Source organism: Sceloporus occidentalis, unplaced genomic scaffold (assembly GCF_023333645.1).
Source record: "Sceloporus occidentalis isolate IW3139 unplaced genomic scaffold, rSceOcc1.0.p SCAF_3, whole genome shotgun sequence".
Lineage (NCBI taxonomy): Eukaryota > Metazoa > Chordata > Lepidosauria > Squamata > Phrynosomatidae > Sceloporus > Sceloporus occidentalis.
The window spans coordinates 244,927,017-244,954,402 of record NW_028316983.1 but is presented as its reverse complement, the minus strand read 5'-3'; positions in this window follow the sequence as shown (position 1 = coordinate 244,954,402).

Genomic DNA, 27,386 nt, shown 5'->3' with positions numbered 1-27,386 from the left:
CCATAGGCATACTCTCCTGGGCACTGAAACAGGACTTTCTTTCATCTAGCCTATTACCTGAACCATTTTGCAAAAGAATTCAGGATAGAAATTTGAAACTTCTTGCATGGAGAACAGGTGCTTTGCCTCTGAGCTTAAAGTCTAGCCCTCATAGAAATCAAGGTGACAAAATGTGTATCCACACTACATACTTCAAAGCAGCTGCTTTGCCAATGAACGACAGACCCAGCCTACAGGAATGAAGTTGGCAAATATAGTCTGGTTTAATTATTACCTTAGAACTTGTACAGTTAAAACTGCAAAGTCATGACTTGGTGAATGTTTTTTTTTTAACTCTTCTGAAAGCAGCCTGCAATCATGGGTCATATTTTGACAACCAGTTTGAGAAACTTCCCTGTGAGATGCCCAAATGTTATGAGAAGGCAATTTCATACTTTCAGATGTTTATGAAACTTATCAGATCCTGAATGGCAGTTTAAATCTTTATTCCAGGTTTATTAGTAATAGCAAGAGCTCTGCTGTCAAGTCAGGCAAAGCTGCCATTGATCCAGTATATTATCTGGAGACACCATTACATAAAGATATACACCAAACAAACACAAAGCAAAAAGTCATATAATAATCCTGTTGTTAGTCCTGAATACAGCAGGTGCATGGAAGGACTGGGCTTTTCTTACATTAGTGACTGAGCAAATGCAGTCCATGGATCTCATAAAGTCCTAAGAATATTTTTTTTAGCCCCCTTCTCCAGGGACCTGTAGCATCTTCAAAAAATGTTTTACTCCCAAAGGTCCACAGCACACTCAAAGAAATGCATTGCATGATCTCTTTGAGGTCCATGTTAAGACCTTAACCTCAACCATTGTCCATCCCTAATTTACATGTTGACTTACCTTTGAGCACTAGTTGGGACTACCCAGTAGCCATGGGTTTGATGGAAAGATCTATGTATGACATAACAACAACAGCAACAAACTCCATATGGATTTTCTAGAGTGCAGGAAGGAGCATCAGGCTTCATCTCCAGTTCTGTTTCCATCCCATTTAAAAACACACAAAAATTGAACATTAAAATAAAAATTTAAATATTAAACAATATTAAACAATATTAAAACACTTCAAATCTCTAAAAAAATAGAATGCACTTGAAAATATTAAAAGGCTATTAAAAACTGTTAATTAAAAAAAATGCATCCCTTCACCTGTTCTTTAGAAACTTTCTGTATTAAAATCCTGCTGGAATGGGTTTTGCTTGCCAATGGAAAGACAACAGACAGGGGGCCATTCTGGCCTCCCTGGGCAGGGAGTTCCAGAGTCATGGGACAGCCCCCAAGAAGGTCCTCTTCCGTGTCCCCACCAACCATGCTTGTGATAGTGGTGAGATTGAAATAAGAGTCTCCCCCTCAGAGGCCAGGCCAGTCTGGTTTTTCCTCAATGAGCTACAAAGGATGGCAGTATGTACACAGCATAAGCCACTTTCTGCTGAGGAGTAGGTCCCCATGGTCTCAGGCCACAGCTCCTCAAACTCAGGAGATGTAAATTCCACAGAAATCTGACTACTCTGTGTATGAATCTTCAGACTCCAGAAGGTGGGTTATGATCATTTTTGTCTGATGCGCATTGACCACATTCAGTTCAAGGACACAGAAGCAGAGTTCCACATGCAACATCACTGGGCATGTAGATTGCTGGGGGTATACGTACATATATAGATCAGCGCTAGCTGGTGGTGTCTATACCCTTGGCCTGTGGAGTGCCCTCTGGGGTTTAAACCAAACTTCAGAGGAGCTATCCAAAGAGCTGAACCTATTTGGGGATAGGCTTCAGCCCTTTGGACAGAGTGCAGCCTCTTTATAGTTTGGACCAAACCCCAGACTTGGTTCACCATCCTACAAACATGAGAGACACCACCCACTCCTGGCTATATGGATGGTGTTATCTTCTCACTAAGCGGACATCTTCTGACTTTGACTCTGCCTGTTCATCTCTGCAATTCAAGCATCTCTTGGTGGGTTCAGCTGGTGGTGATGCAGTTTCTTTCAGACAGTCTCGATTACTCTGTGACTGGCCATGGGGGCTGCAGTTGGCAAGGTTTGGTGCTGAGTCGAAACTATATCCCTCCTCCCCTCCTTGCTTTACTCCACATTATAACACATCATTTCTCATTCTTCCCACTGCTGTTCCTTTGCTCAATTGTTCCTTCCCACACAACCACCGTTCAGCAGAGCTATTCATCCACAAGCCACACACACCCCTCCTGAGCTGTGATGATGCTTCCATCCTTTCCCTGTGCTTGCCACATCGTCCTTCCTCACCACCAACTAGCTGGACAAAGATTTGGATGGCTTTGATCAGAAGCCATGATCCAGGGCCTACAAATTTCTTTATCTACATGGTTCTACTGTTGTCCGTTCCTTCTCTTATGGTCTGTTTCACTCAGAGGCTGGCTTGTCAGAGAAATCGAAACTCATGACAGCCAAACTGGACCCTTACTGGACTGATGATTCATACACAGATGTGTGTACATAACAATGGTAGTCTGTTGCATGCAAAAGGGGTGGGCAATGCCATGTTTATTCTCTGGTAAAGATGGCACAATCTGCCAGATTTGCTCCTCCCGCATCTATTTTTTTTAAAAAAATCCCTAATGAAGAATTACAAGTTTTCATATATTCTAAGAGATGACATGATAAGCATGTTTAAATATTTGAAGGGGTGTCATATTGAAAATGTAGCAAGTTTGATTTCTGATTGTCCAGAGAATAGGACAATCCAGCAATGGATGCAAACCATAGGAAAAGAGATTCCACCTAAACTTTAGGAAGAACTTCCTGATGGTAAGGGCTGTTCGACAGTGGAATGCACTGACTCATGTACTGGCGTCTCCTTCTAAACAAAGGCTGGATGGCCATCTCTTGGGAGTGTTTTGATTATGTTTTTCTGCATGGCACAATGGGGTTGAACTGGATGGCCCTTGGGGTCTCTTCTGACTGTATGATCCTATGATTCAAAAATGATAAAAATTGAATATCTCCAAATTTGCTGTTAGTGTTGTGGTTATATGCCTTCAATATGATTCCAAATCTTTGGCAATCATATTTTAGGATTTTCTTAGCCAGATTTCTTCAGTATTGTGGTGCCTTATAAGCAGAGTATGATAAAGTCCTAAGTAGTGCATATAGAATTATGGCTAACATATTAATTCCAGTAAGGAGTCTGAGCAAATGGAATGCTGAAATTCCTCTCTTTTTGCCATCATGATGATTTCTCAGGATCAGAGTGGGAAGACTGGTTGGTGGATCAAGGCTGAAGAACTCATAAATATTTTCTGTGCCCCTGAGCATATTTTCTGCACTATCAATAATTGCATTGCCAATTTCCCCATTCATAATAAAGAAGGATGGTCTGCAAAAAAATCAATGCTAAAGCACATGTTTTACATGCAATGGCCAGCAGTCCCAAGTTCAACCTTAGACATCTGCATTTTCAAAATATGCTCAGGGCTCTCCAACCATCCTTCTCCTCTTGAGACCACCTCCATCAGTGACTAACAAGCCGAAGCATCTTCTTCATTGCACCACAGAAATGATGAGCACTATTAACCACAAAAGTGCCTGTAATATCTTTTTGCCAGAAATGGGGAACAACTGGTTAAAATTTAGTTAGTTAAAAAACAAACTGAAGTAGTTGTTCTCAAATCCTGATAGTGAATATTTGTAGGGGATGCAAATCCTTGATTATTTCATCCACAAATGCAAGGACAAATAATTACTGTAGTTCTGGGAAGAAAATGTTTTGTGCAGTTTTTTCCCTATATTAGAGCATCCTGAAGTGTTCTAGAAATGTTTGTGTATGTAGAAAAACTTGGAAGTTATTTTGCTCAAAAACACATATTCTGTGCAAAGAAAACCCCCACATATTTCCTGCAAATGAAATATTATTTCTATATTATTTTATGTTATTCTTTCCAAAAATTATTGCTATATTGTTCTTCCCAAACTATCAGGAAAACATTTTTGATCAGGAAAGAAATAAAGGGAATATTATTTCCATCCCTAGTGTTTGTTGAACAACATTTTAATACATTAAACCCCATTGGAGCCTCATTAGCTACTTAAATACAGCTAATTATTCCTAAATTTGCACCAAAACCACAACAACAACACTATGTGTTCCTCTGTGCAAAAAATACTCTGGAAAACAAGAGTGCATACTTTTGCTTAAAGATATAAAGTGGGCCTTCCTTGCTACATCACAAGAGGATCCATCAGTCTTTGCAAGAGCATTTGCAATCAGTAGGAGCCAGGTGGGTCTGTGGAGAAATTAAGTTGTGGCTGTTCCTGCCTTATTTCTCAACAGAGGCCTGCTTTGGCAGCAAGGAACTTTTCCAGTGAATGATGATAGATTTGGATCACAATCCAGGTTCCATCAAGCATGTATCCTCTCCATTTTCGCACGCCATGCTTTGTCTTTCTCATTACCCTTTGCATCAGTCAATTCCTCGAGACGGTCAGCAATTGCATCCTCCACCACCACCACCAAGCCAAACTGACATCATGCCTCCACAGTGGAAATGCATTGATCCTTTCACTCATGGCAACTGGAATGTTTCTCAAACACCTGTGACATTTCCAGCTAATACAGGGATGGAGGCTCACTGATGAGAAATAATTAGCAGCTATTATACTGAGATTATAACCAGCGCTGTGGTCGAATTGCATTCATGTCCATTGGATTAGAACACGTTGAATTTACACTTCCTGAATCTATCTTAGAATCAGAACACGGTTTTCTTTTGTTATTCCAACTTATCCAAATTTTGCAATGCAGCATTCCAAGAGGAGGGGGAAAAGGCACCAGTTGGGGGAACAGTGCATAAAAATGCATATATTGTTGGAAGAAATATACCAAAAAAGTTAGATAAAGGAAAGCTCCTTGCACACAAGCATGTATATTGGCTGGATTCCCACTGGTACCTTTTACATGTGTAAGTTCCCCTATGGAAGCACTGGACATTTTTGTCCAATGTAGAATGGCTTTGTAGTGCCTGCTGCTGGAACCCAATCTTGTAAGAATCCAGAGTCCAATCTTCATGTAAAGGGATAAGTTTATTTGTCCATGAGCTACTGAGCACAGCCAGTCCCAGGAGAGTGGGATAAGGAATAGAGAGAGAGAGAGCAATCCAATCCTCTCCAACCCTCTTAATAGTATATGGCTGTGGCACCCCACTAGCCATTTCTCTTCATGATGAGGAGGAGCCATTGGTGAGAACCCTTTCATCAACCATCTAAAGATCTGCCTAACTACTAACTAACTACAGTGCTAAAAACTAGCATTGTCTAGTCCATATTTTATGGACTTTTTACAAGAATATAATAGAGGACCTTGACAAAGGCCTTACTGAAATCAAGATACACTAGATCAACAGCATCCCTTTTATCTACGAAGCTTGTTATGCTATAAAAACAAGATAAGGTTAGTCTGGCATGACTTATTTCTGAGACACCCATGTTGACATTTAGTGATCATGACATTCCCTTCTAATGTGTCTTACACATTGTGCACTCTGTCAAGGGTGCTTTGATTCTGTGTTCCTGCAGGGGGTTGGACAGGATGGTCCTTGTGGCCTATTCCAGCTCTGTAATTCTATGAGTTTATGTGCAGAGAGTCATTGTTCTTTCACCCAGTTGCTCATTCAGTGGTACACCTGGTTAGCCTTATTCATTTGTGCAGTGTTGTCATTCAGCAGAAGGGGTGTGTGCCACAATTAACTTGGCATGCAGAGATTTATATTCGCAATCAGGCTATATGCAAAACGGCATTTAAAAATTGCATATGAACATGTACATATTAGAAATCTTGGCCAAGATTCTAGATCAATTCCTTAGTTACGAAACTACATTAACTGCATAGCTGGGTAATATGTTCCAGACTGCCACACTCCAAATCCTGACTGGCTGAGCATCAGCTGCTCTGAGGAATGGGAATATAATCTCCTATCATTTACGATGTCACAGACTGATGTTTCCATCTCTTCCTCTGAGTGGTCTCTAGTGAGAAGAGAAATTATAACAAAGATCCTAATTCTGACTAACATAAGATCACTGGCAGAAGTATTGGTGGAAACATCAGTTTGCGGTGCCCCTATACATGGGAGAACAGATCCTTGTCACATGGTAGTGGCTGCTGCCTAACAGGTCAGTACTGAAGGATGTTTACAATCCCTAAGTACTCCCTACACTTTTAAATATGGTTTAGAGATCCTAAATTCAAGAATGTGTAACTGTAGAAATGCATTAATAACTCCAATTGCGAAAATCTAGACAATGTACACAAAAATGCATGCAGGTTTTCTGTTTCATTTTGTTTGTTTGTTTTTACATAATAATAATAATAATATGCACAGTTTTAGACAGTTGTGAGAAACTGGTGTGGAGATGGGACAGAACACACTGGAAGCAGGAAAAACAAGAACCCTGAATCAACAGTTTTGTCCAACCCGATTTATAAAAGTGCTCCAGCGGCTGATTCACACAAGTGCATATTATATTAGTTCAGAATCTCTGCATTGTGTGCCTCATCGTTATTTTCAAATGATTGAGTGAACTGTGATTATGTGCAAAAGTATTATGTTTGAAATGGTATGAGAGGACATGAAATGCTGGGGATTGTTTGACGAATAAATAACAGCCATAGTACCCACACAAAAGCCTCACTCTTAGTTGCAACCCTGGAGTGACATAACAGCCTTATGTAGAGCTACTATTAGTTTCTTGAGAATTTTATCTCAATTTTCACACTTTAAGGACAATAGTGACAAAGCATACAGCTCCCTGTTAATATAGTTACTTTAACCTTTTTTCCCCTTCTCAATCTGTACCTGGGCTGTACCCCCCTCAGATTGCACACAGTTGTTCTAAATGGCTGGATTAGCCCTTCTTTCTACACAGTTATAATTTGATGCCATGTCAACAGTCCTGGCTCCAACCTATTGTTACCCTAAAAGGTGGCGATGTTGGGTATTTCAACCCACAATGCCAGTATCTCCTTGGATTTGGGGGAAATTGTGACTCAAAGGAAGCCTGCAAGAGGAAGGAACTGCAGAGGGAACTCCAGTTACAGTAGTTTCATTTAGAAATGTGCAAAAGTGCACACAGATATACAAGAGCCTATACACATTTAAATATACACAAATATATACAAAATGTCATACTGAAGGCAGAGCAAGTTTGTATTCTGCTGCTCCAGACAATAGGATACGGAGCAATAAATTCAAACTACAGGAAATGAGATTCCACCTAAACATTAGGAAGAACTTCCTGACAGTAAGAATTGTTCCACAATGGAATATGCTGCCTTGGAGCCTCCTTTTTTGGAGGTTTTATACAGAGGCTGGATGGCCATCTGCCAGGAGTGCTTTGACTGTGTATTCCTGCATGGCAGAGGCTTGGACTGGATGACCCTTCAGGTCTTTTCTACCTCTATGTTTCTTTGAGTCTATGATTCTGTGAACCAAGGCAATCTTAAAAATCATTCAAGGCAACTAGAAAGAAAAAGAAAAGAAAATAAAGGATTGAAAGATTGGATAGAGAGGGGTTAAAGAGGTTGATAATTACGAGTCCTGAAGAGAGGTTCATGGAAAACACAGAGTGGCTCAGAACATGTCTAAGGGTTTCATAGAGGGATCCCTGGACTGTGAACGAAGTCTCCAGGGATGAAGCAATATTTATGCATTTCAAATGCTCAAGGTGTGTATTGATATTCAGTATCAAATGTAGCAAATTTAGTGTCCAACTCCACGGGTGGATATTTACACTATACTATGTGCATAGGTATGCACATTGATTGCATTGTGATATCCATGTGCATGGATACACATGTGTGCCTGGCTGCACAATGGATCCCTTGGTTGGGTAGCACAATGCTACCCTTCCAAACAAAGACTGTGGAGCAAACTTAGTACCTAACTCCATGGGTGGAAATTTATACTATGTGGCACTGAACCTGGGATTTGTTTGTATTCCGTACTGCCCTTCTGTGCTGTTCCACAACCTTTGTGTTGAAGAATGGCCTTGTGCAACTGAACCAAGACACCAAATGTGTAACCAAACACACATGCATATCCATGCACATGGAGATCACAGTGCAATTGATATGTAGTGTTCAGCCATTAAATAAACCTGCTTCAGCAACCTTCCACTGAATGCAGGCATCCAGAAAAAATGTCCAGAGATATGGAAAACTACACCTGTGTAAATGTAGAATGTATAGGACAGTCCAAGACTCAACAGGATAGTGTAACTTTAGCCAGAGAGTCTGCTGTCTCCAGTGCTGAACTGTTTTCCTCAATGTGGGGGCATTTATCACCAGTCTTTTGTTTGAGCCCAGGAACCCAGAATACTGCTAGCCTGTGGGAGCATCCTGAGAACTAGAGGGTAAATAATCTTCAAATGAGGATAGTAGGATTCAGAACAGAATTTGATTCATCTTGTGAATTCTTTTTCCCTAGCAATTGCTTAGACTGCTGCAATGAGAAACTGGAAATGCCCATGTTTGGCTTCATAGCTGCTCTGCCCACCAGCCTTGCCACCCTCTACGTAACAACAAAGGAGACTTGATTAACTGACTCACTGTTCCAGGGAGGGGAGGAAAGAGAAGGGGGGAGCCATTATTTATATACATTTGGATACGTACATAATAGTGGGCTTTTAATTTGAACCTGCTCTTTAGATTGGCTGGCATTTCGGCATCTGAGGTGGCTGTCCTTCATCTGAGCTGTCAGACTGACTCACTGGCTCCTGAGGCTGGCAGGAAAAGGGAGCGGGGAAAAATGGGGGAGAAAAAGCAAGAGAGAAATGTGTGGACCATTGTCAGCATGCCAGTCTCCTCTGGCGTAGGGGCTGGAGGATGACAAGAGAGCCATAGCCATGCTGATTCATAATTACACAAAATGCGCACATGCTCAGGAGAACAAATGAGTGTAATATCCAGTTGACTGAGGTCTAGCATTTAGCTTTCCATAGTGGCTAGCTGGGCACCCCCGGGAAATCCCTGAGAGGGACATCAGACCAACAGCAATTGAAGAGGTAGGAGAAACCAATATGTCTTTATGTGGGCTAACTTAGAACAATGCTTTCAAAGAAGTAGTCATGTTAGTCTCTTGCATCATAAAAAAGGAGGAAGGAAAGAAGGCAGAGGGTAAAAAAGAACATGTGGCAGCACCTTTCAGCCTAATTGGTTTTATTTTAGCAAGAATTTTTTGTGGATATAAACCCACTTCTTCAGATGCAGTACTGAGTGGTATTAAGGCCTCAGGTACAAAGCATATTTATACAATTGTATATATACTGGGTATTGTACAGTGGGATAAACTGCAATAGGGTAAGGAATATGATTTTCATCTTTCTGCATCCTATTCTATCCCACTCCTACAACTTTATAAATATGCTTTATACCTAAAGTAAAAGCCAGTTAGTCTTAACAGTGCTGCTATATTTCCTTTTCCCCCCTCTCCTCCCTTTCTAGAACAATGCTTGCATATCTTTAGAACTGTGTGCCTTGGGTTCAGGAACTTTCCTCCAGAAAAACAAGTGAACACAGCAAAGGTTACATTCAGCATCTCTCTTCCTTCCTGACACATAAAGGTTATTCTGATTTCCTTCTGTATGCTCCTTAGACAGTTAGTGCTTCTGGTACGGTAGGGCTAAGTGACTGTCAGCGGTTCACATTGGCTCCCTGTGAGACTTTGACACTTCCCATCACTCCTAAAAATGTGTGTGTGTGTGTGTGAATATATATATAATTTGCCCAAGTGTCCCCCCAAACACCCCCAAAGGAACATGGGGACAGTTTTGCTAGGTTATTGGTCCTCTCTGGGCCATTTTAGGTGAAAGGTGTCATGTTCTATGTGGAAGAGGCCTCCTTGGATATAGAAGGGATAGAAGAGAGCCAAAATGATGTGCCCCATGTTGAGCCACAGCAAGCTGACAGTACTGCCTTGGCATCAGCACTGGCAGAGCTTGGCTCGTTCCAGAAATGCCTCAATGACATTTGAGAAGCATAACCGACGATCGCACCTCTGTGCTTCTGAAGCATTTGGTCCACGATTCCATAGTGGGAAGTGCCTCGTGTGATAAGGGCCCTAGTAAGGTCACAGATCCATGATGTTGTGCATGAATAGCCAGAGCCACTGGGTTTATCAGGCTCTGTCCATCTCCTCTGCTTTCTCTTTGGATCCAGTGATCTGCCTGCCCTTCTTCCCTTTGTGCAGTGTAAGCACTGCTTAAATGGCTTCAGGTCACTTCAGATCTGGGTAGGAATTTTCCATGTTTTTTTCCCCTTACACTGTGTAGGGTAAGAAAAAGGGAACAGGCAACTGGCTTGGTAGATCTGTAAATAGGTGTCCACTTGGCAGGTTGTAGGGAAAGAAAAGTAAGATTCCAGTGAATACCCATGGCATGCATTTTGTTGAAGGGATGGTCTCTCTAGAACTGCCTCTTAAGGCCTTGAGACCAGACGGTCGGGAAAGAGACTAAGGAGGATATGACATGGGACTGGAGTCTCTCAATTTTGAAAGAGAAGATAGTGAGGTCAATTTGAAAATTCACGAAATTACGTGATTACTTCTCACACCTTAAATTTGCTGTAATGGCCTCCCTGAACGTGACCCAGATTCTGTGCAAAGTAAGCCATCACATTGGTGGGTTCTTAATTGCAAATTGGCACCCTTGCACATGTGCAGCGAGACTCCAAATAATAATAAATAAATAATAAACCATTTATTTATATACCACTTTTCCTGGAGATCAAAGCTGTATGACTGGAGCATAGCATATTTAGGCAAGAGAGAAATTGGAACCAAGGAACCCCACAATTTACAAAAGAGGTTGGAGGGGGGGCAGGAAGAATGGTTGAAAGAACATGCTCTATTCATGTCAAAACAAGCATATATTCACTCTTGTCACATTAAAACATGAATATAATGGTTATCTAATAGCTCCCGGTCCATGCCTTTTAATTAGCAGGCAGCAGCCCCCCCTCAGCAATGCTGAAGGAAAAGCGGAAGCAAAATTGAAGCAGAATTGCAGCATGGCTTCATGGAAACCCCCTCTTCCAGATTTGGGGGGTGGGGAACCAGAACCAAAGGAGACATTCACATCATACCAAACAACAGTGCACTGAATGCGGTTACCTAGGAATAGGGTTTGTGACTTCGCTAGTTCACCGAATTTACTTAAGTATGGATTGACGCTTGATTGCCTTCGGAGTGTGTTCGGACTGCCAGCGATCACGTGTGGTAACCTTTCACACAATAATGTGAATACTCATGATCGCATTAAGGATGACACTGGATTATACTTCCAATTTCAGTCGTATGGTATCCTCCTAACTTAGGACTGGCCTGAGAGATGTGCTTTCATCTAAGTCACACAACTTGAGAGAGGGATATCCTTTGTTTACTTCCATTAGGGCTGGCCAAGGAGCAACCCAGGTATTTGGGTTCTCCTTGGCTCTCTGGTGCTCCCCTGGGGAAAGCTGAGGAGAGCATCTACTACCTTGGTTGCTCCTCTGTTGCTTATTACATCATTTAAATTAATTAAATAGTTTAATTGGTCAATAAAGTGGCCCCTATTCAAGCCATGTTCATGTGCCTGATCTCTTTATTCCCCTTGTGGGTCAGCAAATGCACATGTTCCCACACAAACGAAAAGACATACACCAGGAGAGAAGATTCCATGGTATACAAAGCCATCAAGAGAAGAGTTCATATATATGTTTCAGGGAATAATCACCACCACCTGTGCAAATATTCAAGGCCATCTGATGTGTTTGCGAAAGTAGACACAGTTTGTATGTTTACAGTCATCTTCCAGTCATATCATCATCATCCATTGTCTTAGGGACATTCACCATCGTAACATCTTGTGGAATGACATGCAAAGAGAAAGAAAAGACAGCCAAACAGAAAGGCAATTCTGTATTGATCAGACAGCACTGTGACTTTCTGCCAGATGGATGTTGCTGAATGCCGTAAGTTCATGGCTGGGGCTGTTGGCACTCCATGCATCTGACTGTAACTTGTAATTACTGTTGCGTATGAATCCAAAAATGATAAGATAAGTCAGTTATGTGATGTAGAAAAATTATTAATACATTGATCAAGTCTGAAATTCTACTTGGGGGTTGTGTAGTGCCAACACCACTGGTGGAATTAGGTATTGGTTGTGCTATACATGACCCTTGTGATGAATGGTAACAATGTGCAATGAAATGCACACTTGAATGCACAAGCAAGTGTTCAGTAGTGTGTCCAACCAAAGGAGTGCTACTACCAATTTCAGCAGGGGAAGAGTGTGTGTCTGTCTGTGCAATAGCAATATATATGCAACTTCACTTCTGTATTGCTGAACTGTGTGCAGATATTGTGTATTGGACAAAAATGTTCAACTGCTTCTGTAGATGAATTTATGCATGTGTAAGTTACCAATGGGATTCTGGACATGAATATTAAAACTGAAATCCCATGACCTGTTATATTATGTAACTTTATGTATACCTAGATATATAGTAAAGGTGCTAAGAAATCCGCTTTACTAAATTGTGAAGATGCATAACAGGACACCAGCAAGACTGCCCAAAGTGGATTAATGCCTGATGCACATCAGGACTGCTGCAATGTGCATCCTGTTGCACATAAGTCACTTTTACAGCTCTGCTGCATAATAACATAGCAGCAGCCTAATGCTAGATACGGATGTTACAGAACTGCCCATTTCTAACTCCCACTAACTTACATAAGTGTAAATCCACTTATGAAGAGATACTTCCCCAACAGGATTCTGGCCAACATTTCTTAGTTGCATTCATATCCTGCCTTTCCTTCCATGAATCCAAGGTGGCCTCCATGCCTCTCCTGCTTCTTACTCTTAGCCTGAGTATGGACTATAAAATAAATCAGAGTGAAAGAGAATGGCTGTCCCCTATAATCCAGTCAGTTTATTGGCTTTGTGGGGACTTTGATCTGGATCTCTGAAGTTCCAGTCCAATATTTTGTCCACAAAAGCAATCTGTCTTGCTGGTGAATCCCTGTCCCTGATAACCTATCATGGAGGTGGGAATATGTAGCCCTCCAGATGTTGTTAGAATTCCCAGGATTCATCAGCAATGGCTGTGCTAGCTAGGGTTGCTGGGATTGCAGATGTCCAGCATCTGGAAGTCTGCATGATCCCACATGGATAAGACAATGGTAAAAGCAGAGGTGAAATCAGCCAGACAGGTAAGGTGAATGTAGGGAAACAGAAAGGGTCAGTTAGGGAGTTTACTCATTACATTGACTGACCAGTCTCACAGAGAATGGAGTCTTTGTTGCCCAATGACACACACACACACACACATTTGAAAGTCAATCTTCCTTGGAAGAGAAAGCAGATATATTCCAAGTTCTCCTTCAGTTCAGTAGGTCAGGTCTGGTCAGAGCATGAAGAGGAAATGGAGTAGAGGCCCCCCAGTTCCCGAGAAAGGCAAAGGCTTAGTTGTCATCCCTCACAGATGAAGTGAAAGTCTACAATTAAGACATCAGGAGTAACACAACTGTGAAACACTTCTCCTAAATACTGCCTGCAATCTGACTGTATTTGGCTGAACAGGCTGCTCTGTTTAAGAAGAAGGCTATATTCCCCAGTCAGGTTCAGTCTTCTTCTTGGTGGCTCAGCACTTGCATGTGTATTTAATGGATTAATGATCCTTGGATTGTTTATGAACCTGGGTACCTTGACTCCCTAGTACTGTCTCTGACTTACAGCTTTCTTGACCCTGGACTACTTGACCCTCTTACTTCTAAGGCTTCTGACTTTGGCACCCTGAATTCTTGTTCTGACAAGTCCTGTCAGTGGCCAAACGGTAAAGTCAGAGAACAGGAGCTGAGTGAATTGTTCATTCTGCATGAGAAGGAAGTATGGAATTGTTTTGAGGAGGAGTGGCAATTCCTGGGTTAAAGTGGCACATTTCTAAGAACAGAAGAATTTGCTTGGAAAGGAGAGAAAGAGGTGTCATAAGGAACAGAAAAGAGTCGGTCTTTCTTCAGTCCAGATTCAATTAAATACATACAGAAGAAAGAGCATTAAAATAGAATACATCCCTTATCAGCAAGAAAGCAAGCAAGCAAGAAAATTAAATGAGTGCTTAGCCATTCCAGGACTTCTGTGTGTGCTCCTGAAAAACTGCCCAGGCTCATTCTGGAGATCTCTGACCTTCAGCATGTCCAGAGTTGATCGCTCACAGAAGGGTAGAAACATGAAGATAACAGAATATATCACACAACAGAAAAAACAATAATTCATTGATGAGGATTTTATTTTCATTCTTTTCACAATATTTAAAGGCCATCCTTTTGGCGCATGTTATTGCTTCTTCGGGTTACTCCTTAAGTGTCTGATTTCATGCTTGAAGGTTCTGTTTACTGACTCGTGGCTTGAATGGCAGCAGAGGATTATCAATGAACAACATCCAAAGGCAGCTTTCACTCCAGGTAACAAAAGAGATGGTGGGGAGGGCAGAAAAGGGCCTTAATGACTTCTCAGGTGGATTAAGTACCAAACCAAACAGTGTTTAACTTTGAAGCCCTTGGTTACAGTTCTGAGGGCAGCCGGCACTTTTTTCTCTCCTCTCTGATCAATAACTGAGTCAAAAGGTAGGGAAGGAGCCTGTTGGTAAGCTGACTCATTTTCCCTGGGTTCAGGTAGAAAATCAGTTCCACTTATGTGTTTCTGAGATGATTTTCTCAGTGGTAAAAACTTATACTAGAGAGTTATTCATTCTTAACTCCAGGGTTGCTGGGATGCACAGGGGTAAAATGAGAGCATTTTCTCCTCAAACGAGAATTCTGTACCTCCAAATGACATTTTCCTTCAATCCCCAAATTTCTAACATTTCGTTGTTGTAGTTGTTGTGTGGCTTCAAGTCGTTTCTGACTTATGGAGACTCTAAAGTGAACCTCTCATGGTGTCTTCTTGGCAAGACTTGTTCAGAAGTTGGCTTCCTCTGAGGCTGAGAGCATGTGCCTTGCCCAAGGTCACCCAAGGAGTTTCATGGCTGAGTAGGGAATCGAGCCCTGGTCTCCAGAGTCATAGTTCAACACTCAGACCAGTACACCACATTGACTGTCTCCATTTCAGTCACTTGAAATTTCTGCTGCACATTTAGAAAGATGCTCAAGGCAGTGTGGTGTAGTGGTTTGAGCACTGAACTGTGACTATGGAGATCAGGGTTCAACTTCTCACTCAGCCATTGAAACTAAACAGTTGACCTTGGCCAACTCACACTCTCTCGACTTCAGAGGAAGGCAAAGGGAACCCCTTTCTGAACAAATCTTGCCAAGAATTGTGTAATTCTAAGAAAACTCCATGAAAGGCTCACTTTAGGGTAGTCATAGGTACAAAACATCTTGATGGTACATGACAACAAGAACAACTTTAGAAATATGGTTTAGGAATCCAATGAAAAGGGTCAGGCAAAGTGCCCAAGGGAATGCATACAGCACAAATAAAAGAGTCCTTAGTGTGAACAATTTTCAGTCTCTCACTCCCTCCAATGCTAGATATTTGGGGAGGGAAAGAAGGAAAATTTAATGGAGGAGAAGACAAAATTCTTATCTGAAAAGGAAATGTCCTTATTTTGCCTCCCCATAGCTGTACCCCAGTTAATTTTCAACATTGCAAAACTTAAAGCTGTAGAAATGCATTCATCATGATCATCATCTTTTATTTACAGAGCGCTGTAAAGTTTACACAGTGCTTTACATAGTAAGAGTAAAAAAAAGAATAAAAACCTGCCAAGCACCATACAGTCTAAAACAACATTACATGATTAAAATACCTCTAAAATAATACTAATTAGAATACAATAAAAAACAAAGTAAGCAGCAGATTAACAACCAATAATCTGGAATGCCTCCCTAAACAAGAGTGGCTTCAATTTGGCCTTAAAATTAGCCAATATGTGTGGATTCTGGCTGTGATTATTTTATGATGGAATATATATATTCCATAATAAAATAAGTTTTGTGAGAGGAGGGATTTGAGATTTGAGCTTGGGTTTTGTACCCTCTTGGTGTTTCTCCAGTATAGCTCATTGGTTATTTATGGATCCAAAGTGAAACATTTTGTGCATGCTCAGCTTTGCTCTGGTGCCATAACCAACTACAGTTCCTAAAATTCCATAGCATTGAGCCATGACTGTTAAAGTGGTGTCAAATGGGATTATTTCTGCAGTGTGGATGGGCTCCCTGTCCCTGATGTCCTTCCTCAATCATGATGGAGAGGTGATTCATTCGAGGGACGTTGACAAAAACAAAAAACCCTGGAGCATCAATCTGCCCTGGTAGTGAGAAAGGAATATACTTTTTTCCATTGTGGTTGGGGATGATGATGTGGATGGACAAAGCCCCAGTCCTTGCAAATTGTTGTGCATGGACAACAATTCTCAAGAAAATCCAGTAAATGGAGGTGAAACAGCAGCCATGTTGAAATGCTTTATTTTGAAAGTGGTGCACCATCGGTAACCAAGGTTTCCCTACCCCACCCCATTTCATTTGCAACATGTTTTGAATAAACTGATTTTTTAATCACTTGGACCTTTTGCAATGCACCAAAATTATTTAATATAGTCAGAGGTATACAACCGACCCCCCACTTTCTATTTGTGACTGGTCAAACATGCCCTTGAGTTATCAGTGTTTGGTGTTTTTTTGTTTTTTTAAAAAAAGTAATATAGCAGGGTCATAACAAAAAGAGGAAATTGGTTTTGAAATTATTATTGAAATTCAATATCCCTGAAAATTGAGAATCAGTGCCTGCGCTTATCAAGAGAGTTGTATAGTAAATGTGCTATTATTACATTTTTATAAATGAAGGGGTCAGGAACACATTGAGGGTTGATACATGCATCATGCACATTGCTTATTGAGGGAGATATCAAGTCAGTGTGTGAAGGAGGCAGCTGTGCAGTTGTGGATGGGAGAGGAACACCAGTGATCCTTTGGGCGGAGCCACATTCCCTAGGTTTGCAGGGAATGGTAGAGTTATTGTGCTTTAGTTGTGCTATGACCGTAATAACAATGAACTGAAATTGTGATTCAATAGGCATTGTGTGCAACTTAACTGTTCGAGTAGCATAATTTTCTGGCTAATTTCAACTGGAAGCTATAAACAAACAAACAAGCTTCATTTATATACCGCTTCATACCACCTAAGCAGTGTCTAAGTGGTTTACAACTGTAAGCTAATTTCCCCCCAACAATCTGGGTACTCATTTTAGTGACCTTCTCGGAAAGATGCAAGCCTGAGTCAAGCCTGAGCCCTTTTGCTGGTCTTGAACTCACATCCTTATGGTTTTGAGTGAGTGGCTGCAGTACAGGCATTTAACCACTGTGCCACCAGTAGTAGGCTGTGGAGGATATAGCTATGGAAGAGAAAGAAATTAGATACTAGCAGGTCAGAAAGTAAGAAGTACATGAATATAATACATGCGAAAGGGATCTAGGAGTCTTAGTAGACCACATACTAAACCTGAGTCGACAGTGTGATGCAGCAGTTTAAAAAGCCAGTTATGATCCTTGGCTGCATCAATAGGATTATAGTGTCTAAATCCAGGGAAGTAATATTTTTATTGTTGTTATTGTTATTACTGGTACCCCTTGAGTTGACTTGAACTCATGGTGGCCCTATGGATGATACATCTCCAAGACTCCCTGTCTTTCACTGCTCTGCTTAGGTCCTGTAAACCCTGAATAGCATCCATCCATCTAGCATGTGGCCTTCCTCTCTTTCTGCATCCTTCCACTGTTCCTAGCATTATTGTCTTTTCAAGTGAATCCTGCCTTCTCATGATGTAGCCAAAGTAGGACTGCCTCAATTTAATCATCTTGGCTTCCAGGGAGAGTTCAAGCTTGATCTGTTTGTGGACCCACTTGTTTGTCTTTTTGGCTGTCTGACCTCCTGAGGGTACATCTACACTATAAATGCAGTTTGATCTGACTTTAAAGTGCTCTACCTTCATAATGTGGAATCCTGGAATTTGTAGTTTTGCAAGGTCTTTAACCATCTCTACCAAAGTGCTGGTACCTCACCAAACTACAAATTCCTAGATTCTGTAGGATGGAGCAATGGCAGTTAAAGTCATGTCAAACTGCATTATTTCTACAGTGAAGATGCATCTTGAGCCTCTCCTTGACTTGGCTTTTGATTCCCCCTCCCCCCCGCAAGAAACAAACAAGGAACAAACAAGCCAGATAAAATGTAAAATCAAATAAAAATAAAATCAGGGGAAATACATAGGATAGGGAACTGGAAAGAAAATTGATAAATTCTGAACCAATCAAAGCAGAATCTAACTCCATCCCAGATTCTAAAACTAACCTTATCTATTCCTTCCTATTCTGATCATCATGATAGCAAAATAAGAGGTATTCCTCCCTCTACTTTGTTCCTCCTTCTCCACTTTTCCACCTGATTTTCAGATGGCAATGTATTGCCCCAAACAGGTGTTGTTTTTTCCCCCCGGAAAGACTTGAAATTGCATTTCTGCAGAGCCAGGTAGTAACTTCATCTGAACAGGAAGAATGAGTTTAGAGGTCGGTAAATGTCCCATGTCACATGAGTCTATGAAATAACCCTAGGATGAAAGACAACCCTTCTGCGTGTGACTCCCAGAATGGCAAATCATGCCCCCAGATGTCTTGAAGGTACTATTTACCACTTAAATATAACAGACACACCGAAACCTGTTTTAGGGCTTACAATGCTACTGCAGCTGCCTCCTCCTCCTTTTTTTGCTGTCGCTCCTCCTCCTCTTCCTCCTCCTCCTCTTTCCTCTCCTCCTCTTCTTCTTCTTTACTTTTTCATCCTTCCTCCTCTTCTTTTTTCTCCTCCTCTTCTTCTTTTTCCTCTTCCTCCTCCTCCTCTTCTTCAGAGTTTTTCAAACAGGAGGAATTTCTCTTAAATTCGAATTAAAAGAAAATGGGGCCAGAACACATTCACTTAAAGTCGCTAGTTTCGTGCAATCATGTGAATACGCATTGCATTCGAACTGGCTTCCCATTGCCCAAATTTGCGTGTGGCTGTCTATCACGCAATAACGTGAAACCACATGATTGCATTCAGATTGCCATTGGATTATACTTCCAATTCCCCTTGTCTGATAAACCCCTTCCTCTTCTTTTCCTCCTTCCTCCTCCTTCTCTTCTTCTTCTTCTTCCTCCTCCTCCTCCTCCTCCTTTTCTTCTTTCTCCTATTCTTCTTTGAGACTTTATGAAGAAAGAAGAGATGTCAACCTGGTCTTGTGGGAAATCACATTTATAAAGGAGCCAGATAAAAAACTGAGAGAGAGGTTTGACTAGGAGGCAGCAATTAAGGCTAGGGAACTTTAAGAAAGAGCTTTGAAAAAGTGCCTTTTTGGACTACAATTCCCAGGATCCTCAACAATCATGGCAATTGGCAATACTGGCTGGGACACCCTCAGAGCTGTCATTCAAAGAAATAGTCTGGTGGCAATGAATCCACTCCTGGTTTTAGTGTGAAACTCTAAAGGAGCTATCCAAAATGTTGAACCTGCTTGGGGACATTAGGTTCAGTACTGTGCATGGCTTTTTAAAAAAGTTTGGACCAAAACCTAGTGAACTAAAACACTGAGCTTTCAGCAAAAGTAATATTTCCAAGCTGTTCTGCAATAGTAATGGCTTTGGTGATGAACCCATGAGCCACACCACACACTCTCAGCCCCAGAAAACCCCATGCTAGGGCTGCCTTGTGGTCGTTAGAAATGATTTGAAGGCAAACAACAACAATAGCAAACATGGTCCAAATGCAGGGCAGCAAGAAGTGACCTGTCAGCCCCCGTTGGTGTCAGCTTGAAGGATGAGAATTTCCATACCCACACACCCGGTCTATGACTTTTTCTGCATTTAAATCCCGCTGGGACCGCAGGCACAGCAGACGCCCCCACACATGGGATGCGAGCTCTGCAAAAGCACTCAGTGCCACTTCGAGTGAGATGCTGTTACCTTGGCAATTGTTACCACGAGTTTCGGAGAAGGAGGAGGAGGGGGACAGAGAAAGCCACCACGGCAGACCTGAAGTCTGAAATGGTGCAATTTGAAATGAGAAGAGTAATAGTAAAGAAGGAACTCATCACATTGTCCCAAAGCAACCCCTGCAGAACTGCTTGTCATATGCCAAAGGTCTGGGAAACAGGCCTCATGAGGAATGACTGAAGGAGCTGGATATGTCCTACTTGGAGGAGAGAAGACTGAGAGGAGATATGATAGCTATCTTTAAATATCTGAAGGGATCCCATGAAGAAGATGGAGTGAGCTTACTTTCTGCTGCTTCAGAGGCTAGATCATGGACCATTGGATTCAAATGACAAGAAAAAAAGGTTACACCTAAACATTAGAAAGACGGTCTTTAGTGTAAGAACTTTTCAACAGTGGAATGGATTGTCTTGGAAAGTGATAGACTCTATTTCTTTGGAATTCTTTCCAAAGAAGTTGGTTTGACACCTTTCAAGAGTGCTTTATACTCTTTCATGGAATTTCTGAAAGATGCCCACCCAACCTTTGGTTAAATATCTCCAAGGAAAGAGAACTCATTGCCCATCTAGAAGTTGATCATTGAATGCATGGAAAGTGGTAGGAATTTCTGATCCTGTTCTCCATGAATTTAACTTGAAGGTACAAATAGAGCCCATGGTTTTAGAACTAACATACACATAGGGTTTCTTTCAGCACTCTGGGGATTTGAAAAAGGTATGGTCCCTGAGTGATGGCCTAAATACCCTAAAGGCAACAGATCCTGTCTGATCTTGAAATCTAAGCAGGGTGAGCCATGGTTAGTACTTTGATGGGTGACCACCAATGAATATCTAATGCTGTAGGCTATATTTCAGAGGAAAGAACTGGCAAAACCACCTCTGAGGATTCCTTTCCTATGAAAACCTCATGAAATTGAAGGAGTCACCATAAGTTGACAGGCAACTTGAAGGCACATACATGCACACATAGTCCCCATTTGTGCTGAGGATCTGTACAGATGTTTGGCAGGGCATAAAGGCTGGGAGCAGAGAGAAGTGGTGCAAGCTCCCACCCCACCCAGAGCTAGCAATAAGTATTTTTGTACTACAAATCCACCTTCCAGTGGCCTTGGGAATTGTAGTACAAAAATCAACAACTTCTCCAAGCTCTGGATTCTTCACCATCTCTTATGCACACTTGGAATAACTGCTACTCAAAAAGGGCTTTTTGTTGATGTTGTTGTGTGCCTTCAAGTCATTTCCAACTTATGGCAAGAAACTTCAGGTGCACTTATCACAGGGTTTTATTGACACCCACCTCCACAAACCATTGGAAATGCCATTGGAATTTATTCTCCTGCGCTGAATCACAAGAAAAGCACCTGCATTGTTTTTTTTCTTTTAAAGTCTCACAAGAATATTAAGAAAATTCAGGCACTTCTGAGGAATCTGAGCTGCCACACCACCTTAACATTTATGTTCATTTCCAATAGTCCCCTTCTAGGATGATACTTGTATAGATGATGACATTAGTAGGAAAATAACTTCAGATGGCATTCACTGCATTCAAACACAAGACCTCCCTTCCCCATCGCCACTTTTAATCACAGGAAGAACAGGTTTCCATGTGCACAGATGTGTTCCTGGAATATACTGAGCCAAAAAAAGCCGCAGTGGGTGATGTTGGAGATTTAGCTACAGAAACAGATTCCACCAGAGGAAATCTTTCATTACCTTTTCTCCTGAGTTTTAGTGGATACATCTTGTGTTCTGTGTGGACAGAGAGGATCCCAGGGGTGAAAGATGGAGAAAAACCCTTCTCATTGTCAGGATCTTTGCCAATTGTCAGAAGATAAACCTTTTGATAGGAGTGTTTGGAAGGATACCTGCAAGGAGGGCAAAATGGGAATGTTGCCCCTCCAAATAAGAATTTTCCCTCCTCAAAATGAAATTTTCGTTCCATCAGCCAAGTTTTTATCATTGCAGAGAGTGAGACCTTGAAAATTATTCAGACCTGAACCTTGCAGTGTTCACTTCCCCTTGGTAACCCTGCCTGCAACTTTTCTTTGCATCTCTAAACATTGTTTCCAAATGGTCAGTTGAAATCTTAAGTTACTACAGTGTTAGAAATTCCTAACAGATAGGAAGTATGAATGAAGGTATGAGTAAGTAACACTGGAGTTATGTATAAGTAGGATGGAGGTTCTTGTGTATGTCAAAGGGGTAGATAAATGTGTGTGATTGAAAGAGATAATGAAGAAGGAGTTGGGGAAGGAAGATAGAAAGTTTAAGGAAGGAAGTATGTCATCTGGGTATTAGAAGATGTGATTTATGAAAAGAAGGTATGTTAATACTGGTATGTAAATATATATGCATTTTTGTGTTTTGTATGTGTCTTGATATGTTTTATATGCTTAATAACATTGATAAAAAAATAAATTTGGGGATCAAAGGACAATTTAATTAGAGAAGGCAGAGTCTTATTTGGAGAGTAAATGCCTTCATCCGTGCATCCCTGGTATTAAGACTGAATAACTCTTTAGTAAAACTTTTTATAAGTTTTTCTTAGGGTTGCCATAAGTTGGAAATGACTTGAAGGCACTCAACAACAAAGAACTTTCTGTGGCCAAGAAAATCGCCATGCTCTGGACCATACAACTGAAAATGATTTTCTAGCTGAACCTAAAGAAATTGAGTCAGATTAGTTTAGTAACAGACCCCTTCCCTTCCTTGACATTCAGTTATTGATCAGAGAGGGAGGAAAATACCTATCAACTGCCCTCAGAAATGTACCCAAGGGTTTCAAAGTTAAACACAGTTGGTTTTTAACCCACTCGAGAAGCCATGACAGATTCTGGGGAGAGGACAAAGCTCTCATCCCACCCCTAGCTATATCCCCGGTTGTCAGACGAAATGACCCTGAGGCACCCAATGTAGAACAACACTACACACTCGGTCTCTCACAGAGATATGCATTGTTTCTCATGGCTCGAGTGAAAGATCCTGTCTGAAAGGCTTGCCCTGCTGGGCCTTTAGAGCTCAACTGAAAAGAGAAGGAAGTCTTAGATAATGGGAACTAGTTGGTTGGGTTGGAGAAATGGAGAAGGAGGCGGACAGGGTGGGGATGGGGAGGAGGAGGAAGCAAATAACAAGGGACAGCCGCACAGAGCCTGCCACATTCAGAAACAGATTCTTGGCAGCTTTCTGGACCTTTGCTTCCTTCGCATTGTTCCTTCTCCCCTCCTCTTTCTCCTCCAAGTGGTTTATTGATTAGTTGTCAAGGGTGACCAAAGCGGTAGGCTCAGGCAGGGAACGAACAGTACGGCTTATTGCAACGATGGGAAGGGTGTTATCTCTCCAAGTAGGCTGCCTGATCTCAGGGCCGAGCCTTGAATCGCCTGTTTCTATGGGTCCTCCCGAGGCAGGAGACAAAGGTGCAAATTCTTCATTTTTGGTGGGCTCAGCTCCAGGCTAAAGTAAAGGAATGCGTGCAAGTCTCCAGCTCTTCTAATAGAGCAACAGTTCGCTACATGTTGAAATTTATTTCTTGCTACCTTTTGCAAGAACTCTTTGAGGTTTAGTTAGCTTTTCTTTTTCCCTCCCAGTCAATGTAGCACCAGAGCATAACCTCTGCTCTGTACTGCATGGACCTTCTGTCTGGAAGCAAGCGGGCTAGATTAAATGTTCTGTATCCCTAAGGTAAGAAAGAATGATAACCACATTTCACCTTAATTTGTGATCATCCCCTTTAGTTAAGACTTTCCAAACAGGAAAAAAACATGGTGTCTGTGTGTGTGTATCTATATATTTTGATTATATATGTTCACTTAATGCATAATGCTTATTAGCATCACTAGGGGTCATCCCTGAGTTTGGGGCCTATACATTTCAGGGCCTAAAACAATCCTGAATTGTCAATCCTAACTCCAAGAAAGAAGAAACAACAGTGGGATTCTTGATGTAGGTACTAGGGATGCCAGTGAAATGTGCCACAGAATCCTCTAGTAGTGGATTTTCCTTGTTCCAAAGGGGCAGCATCCTCACAAATTTGGATGCCTTGGCCACATAGAACTATAGCTACAGTTGAAGGACCTGCTTTCTTCTTTCCAGAAATATTTATGTATCTGGCCATGGAAAATATGGCTAGAATCCTGTTGGTGTCATACATATATGTGAGTTCTCTAAGGAGATTCTCACACATAGAAAAACCGTCAGGATCTAAAAGACAAAAACGAGTCTTATTAGATTTACCCATGGTCAGGCTATAGGCAGCCCATATTCACCTGGGGAACCTATCTACAACCCAGACTTCTCCAGCCGCCTTTTCAAGAAAGGGAAAAGAATGAGTGGTAAGGTAGGGTAACATAACCACCGCATGCCTATGTGAGTGTAGATTCATGTTGCAAAAACATAATGTGGGATTACAGCCATTGTAAAAGTGATGGAAGCTGCTGAAGGTGATGAAAATGAAAGAGGAGAGAGAAAATCATATTTTTGCTGATATGCGTATATATGCATAGCTTTGCATAAGTGTGCCTCGTAGAAAAAAATATTTTGTTAGTTATTTTCTGCCTACAATCTGCTACTATGTATAGCAGGGAATCCCAAAATAGGTTTCTGTGAATTGAGAGCATGAGACTGTCTGACCTGCTGAAACATAGAGGAGGTGGGTTGTGTTGGTGTGGTAGTACCAGTCAGGTTTTGCAGTGGGACAGAGAATCCCAGACATGGAAAGGAAGTCTTTGGCACTGCAATCAGAAATCTAGGCCCCTTCACATAATAGGACCATCATTCCAAGTGCCAAAGATGTTTCCAGTGGAATCCATCAGAGCTTTCTGGCTGAGAATTTTGAATAAAGGTAAAGGTAAAGGTAGTCCCTTGACATGAATGTCTAGTTATAACTGACTGTAGGGGGTGGTGCTCATCTCCATTTCTAAGTCAAAGAACTAGCATTGTCCCAGGACTGCTCTGGTGGTCATGTGGCCAGCGTGACTGCACCAAATGCTGTTACCTTTCCACTGAACTGGTACCTATCTATCTACTTGCATTTGCATACTTCAAACTGCTAGGTTGGCAGAAGCTGGTACTAGTGGCAGGAGCTCACCCTGCAGCAATGGCCACATTCATATTTTTGCAGAGAATACACTCCAAACTGCAGTGATGCATCTGAGTAGGTAAACCAAGTCCACAAAAGCCTATGCTACAATGTCTTTCACTCCGCCACTCTCAAAGGTGCTACAAGATCTCTTTGCATACGGCACTGATTCTTGTCAGTCCAAGAATGCACTCATCAAGGTTTCTAACACTAACCCCCCCACACATAATTTTCAACCAATGTTTGAATATATTTGAACATTCTTTTGATCCCTAGTTCTTTCACTCCCAATCCATTGGGAAAAATAGGTACCAATACAGGCCTTGACTGCCCTGGCTGAGACTTGATGATATCTCAATACCAGCATAGAGGATGACTCTTAGACAGGAGAAGTGGTGGGTGCTTGTTTTTGACCTTACACTCTTTCTGTATCAATTTAGCCAAGTGAAATTGCCAGTTGCTAAGAGAATTGAATCAGTGTGTAAAAAAATAAATAATAATTCTGCTCAGCTTGCTTTATCCAGGCTCCGGTGGGAAAATGTATTATCTTTATCTCTTTGCAGAGCACTCAATGAGAAGAAAAAGCTGTTGAAAATTAAATGAGACTAAAAGAAGCACCAATTGGAAATGGTAAGTACCGCTTGTTCTTGAGTCTAGTATGTTCAAAATATCTCACACCTGTAACCCAAAAAGAGCACCCAGGACTATTTCAAACAGCATAATCCACCAGAAATATCAAGTGAGTTATCTCTGGGGGGGGGGGGGGGGGGGACAGTTCTAGAGATAAGGATTGCTTTGGGTACTTTTGAGGATTAAAATGTCTAGTTCTCAAATAAATTGGTCAGACCTACCTAGAGGGGAAGTGTTTTATTACCTGCTGTTTCATCTGTTGTCTCTAAATGTTCCTAATGTTCTGAGGAGACCCAGGAGTTTACAAGATAGAGTTATCTGTGGCCTGCAAGTGGTCCATTATGCAGCAGCAGGAGGTCTTCACAAGAAGGGGAAATTCTTGATCTGAGAGAATGTGAGAGATCTCCAGAGTTTTGGCCCAGAAAAATGGTCTGAAGAAGACCAGTTCTTACTGTCAGAAGTTCTTCCTAAAGTTTTGGTGGAATCTCTTTTCCTGTAGTTTGAATCCATTACTCTAGGTCCTATTCTCTGGAGCTGCAGCAAACAAGCTTGCTGCATCCTCAGTATGACACCTCTTTAAATACTTAAATAGGACTATCATGTCACCCCTTAACCTTCTCTTCTAAACATGCCCAGTTTCCTAAGTCTCTCCTCATAGGGCATGGTTTCCAGATCCTTCACCATTTTAATTGCCCTCCTCTGGATATGCTCCAGCTTGTCTATATCCCTCTTAAAGTATGGTGCCCAAAACTGGACACTGTAGAATAGAGTGGCACTATTATTCCCTCAATCTAGACTCTACATTCCTATAGATACAGCCTAGGATCATAATGGCTTTTTAGATGCTACATCACACTGTTCACTCATATTCAGCTTGTGGTCTACTAAGGTCCTAGATCCCTTTCACATGTACAGTCCATCCTCACCTTACGCGGGGAATCCGTTCCGGATCCCTCCACGTAAGGCGAATTCCGCCTATGCTCGAGCCCCATTGGAAACAATGGGGCTCATGCGCGGCGGCGTGGCGGTGCGGGCGCGGGGCGCAACGGGTGCACGCGCCCATTCAATTGAATGGGACGCGCCGCCCCTTCCACCCTGCGTGTGCCCCGTGGCTTGAGCGCGTATGCTCAAGGCCGCGTAAGGCGCGCCCGCGTATGGCGCGGGCGCGCTGTACAGTTGTCAAGCCAGGTGACCTCCATCCTACATCTGAGCCTTTCTCTCTCTTTTTTTCCTACCTAACATTTTAGCATGTAGCATGTACATGTTTCCCTGATGAAATTCTTGAGAACCATAGGTCAATCTGAATGTGTACCAAATGTTTTAGAAATACAACATAGGCAGAAGAGTCCTGAAGTCAAGTCATGCACTGGCAACTCATATGATGCATGGAACTTATAGGACAGTTCATATCTGTCAAATTTAGTATATAATTTGCACACACACACACACACACAGAGTACAACCCCTGTATCCATGCATCCAGTAACCACAGTTTCACTTATTCATATCTGAGGGGGAGGAAAGGTCTCTCTAAGCATCTGGAAGGCCTCCAGCATGACACTGTGGTCAACTACCACCAGAAGCATAGGCTTCGCCA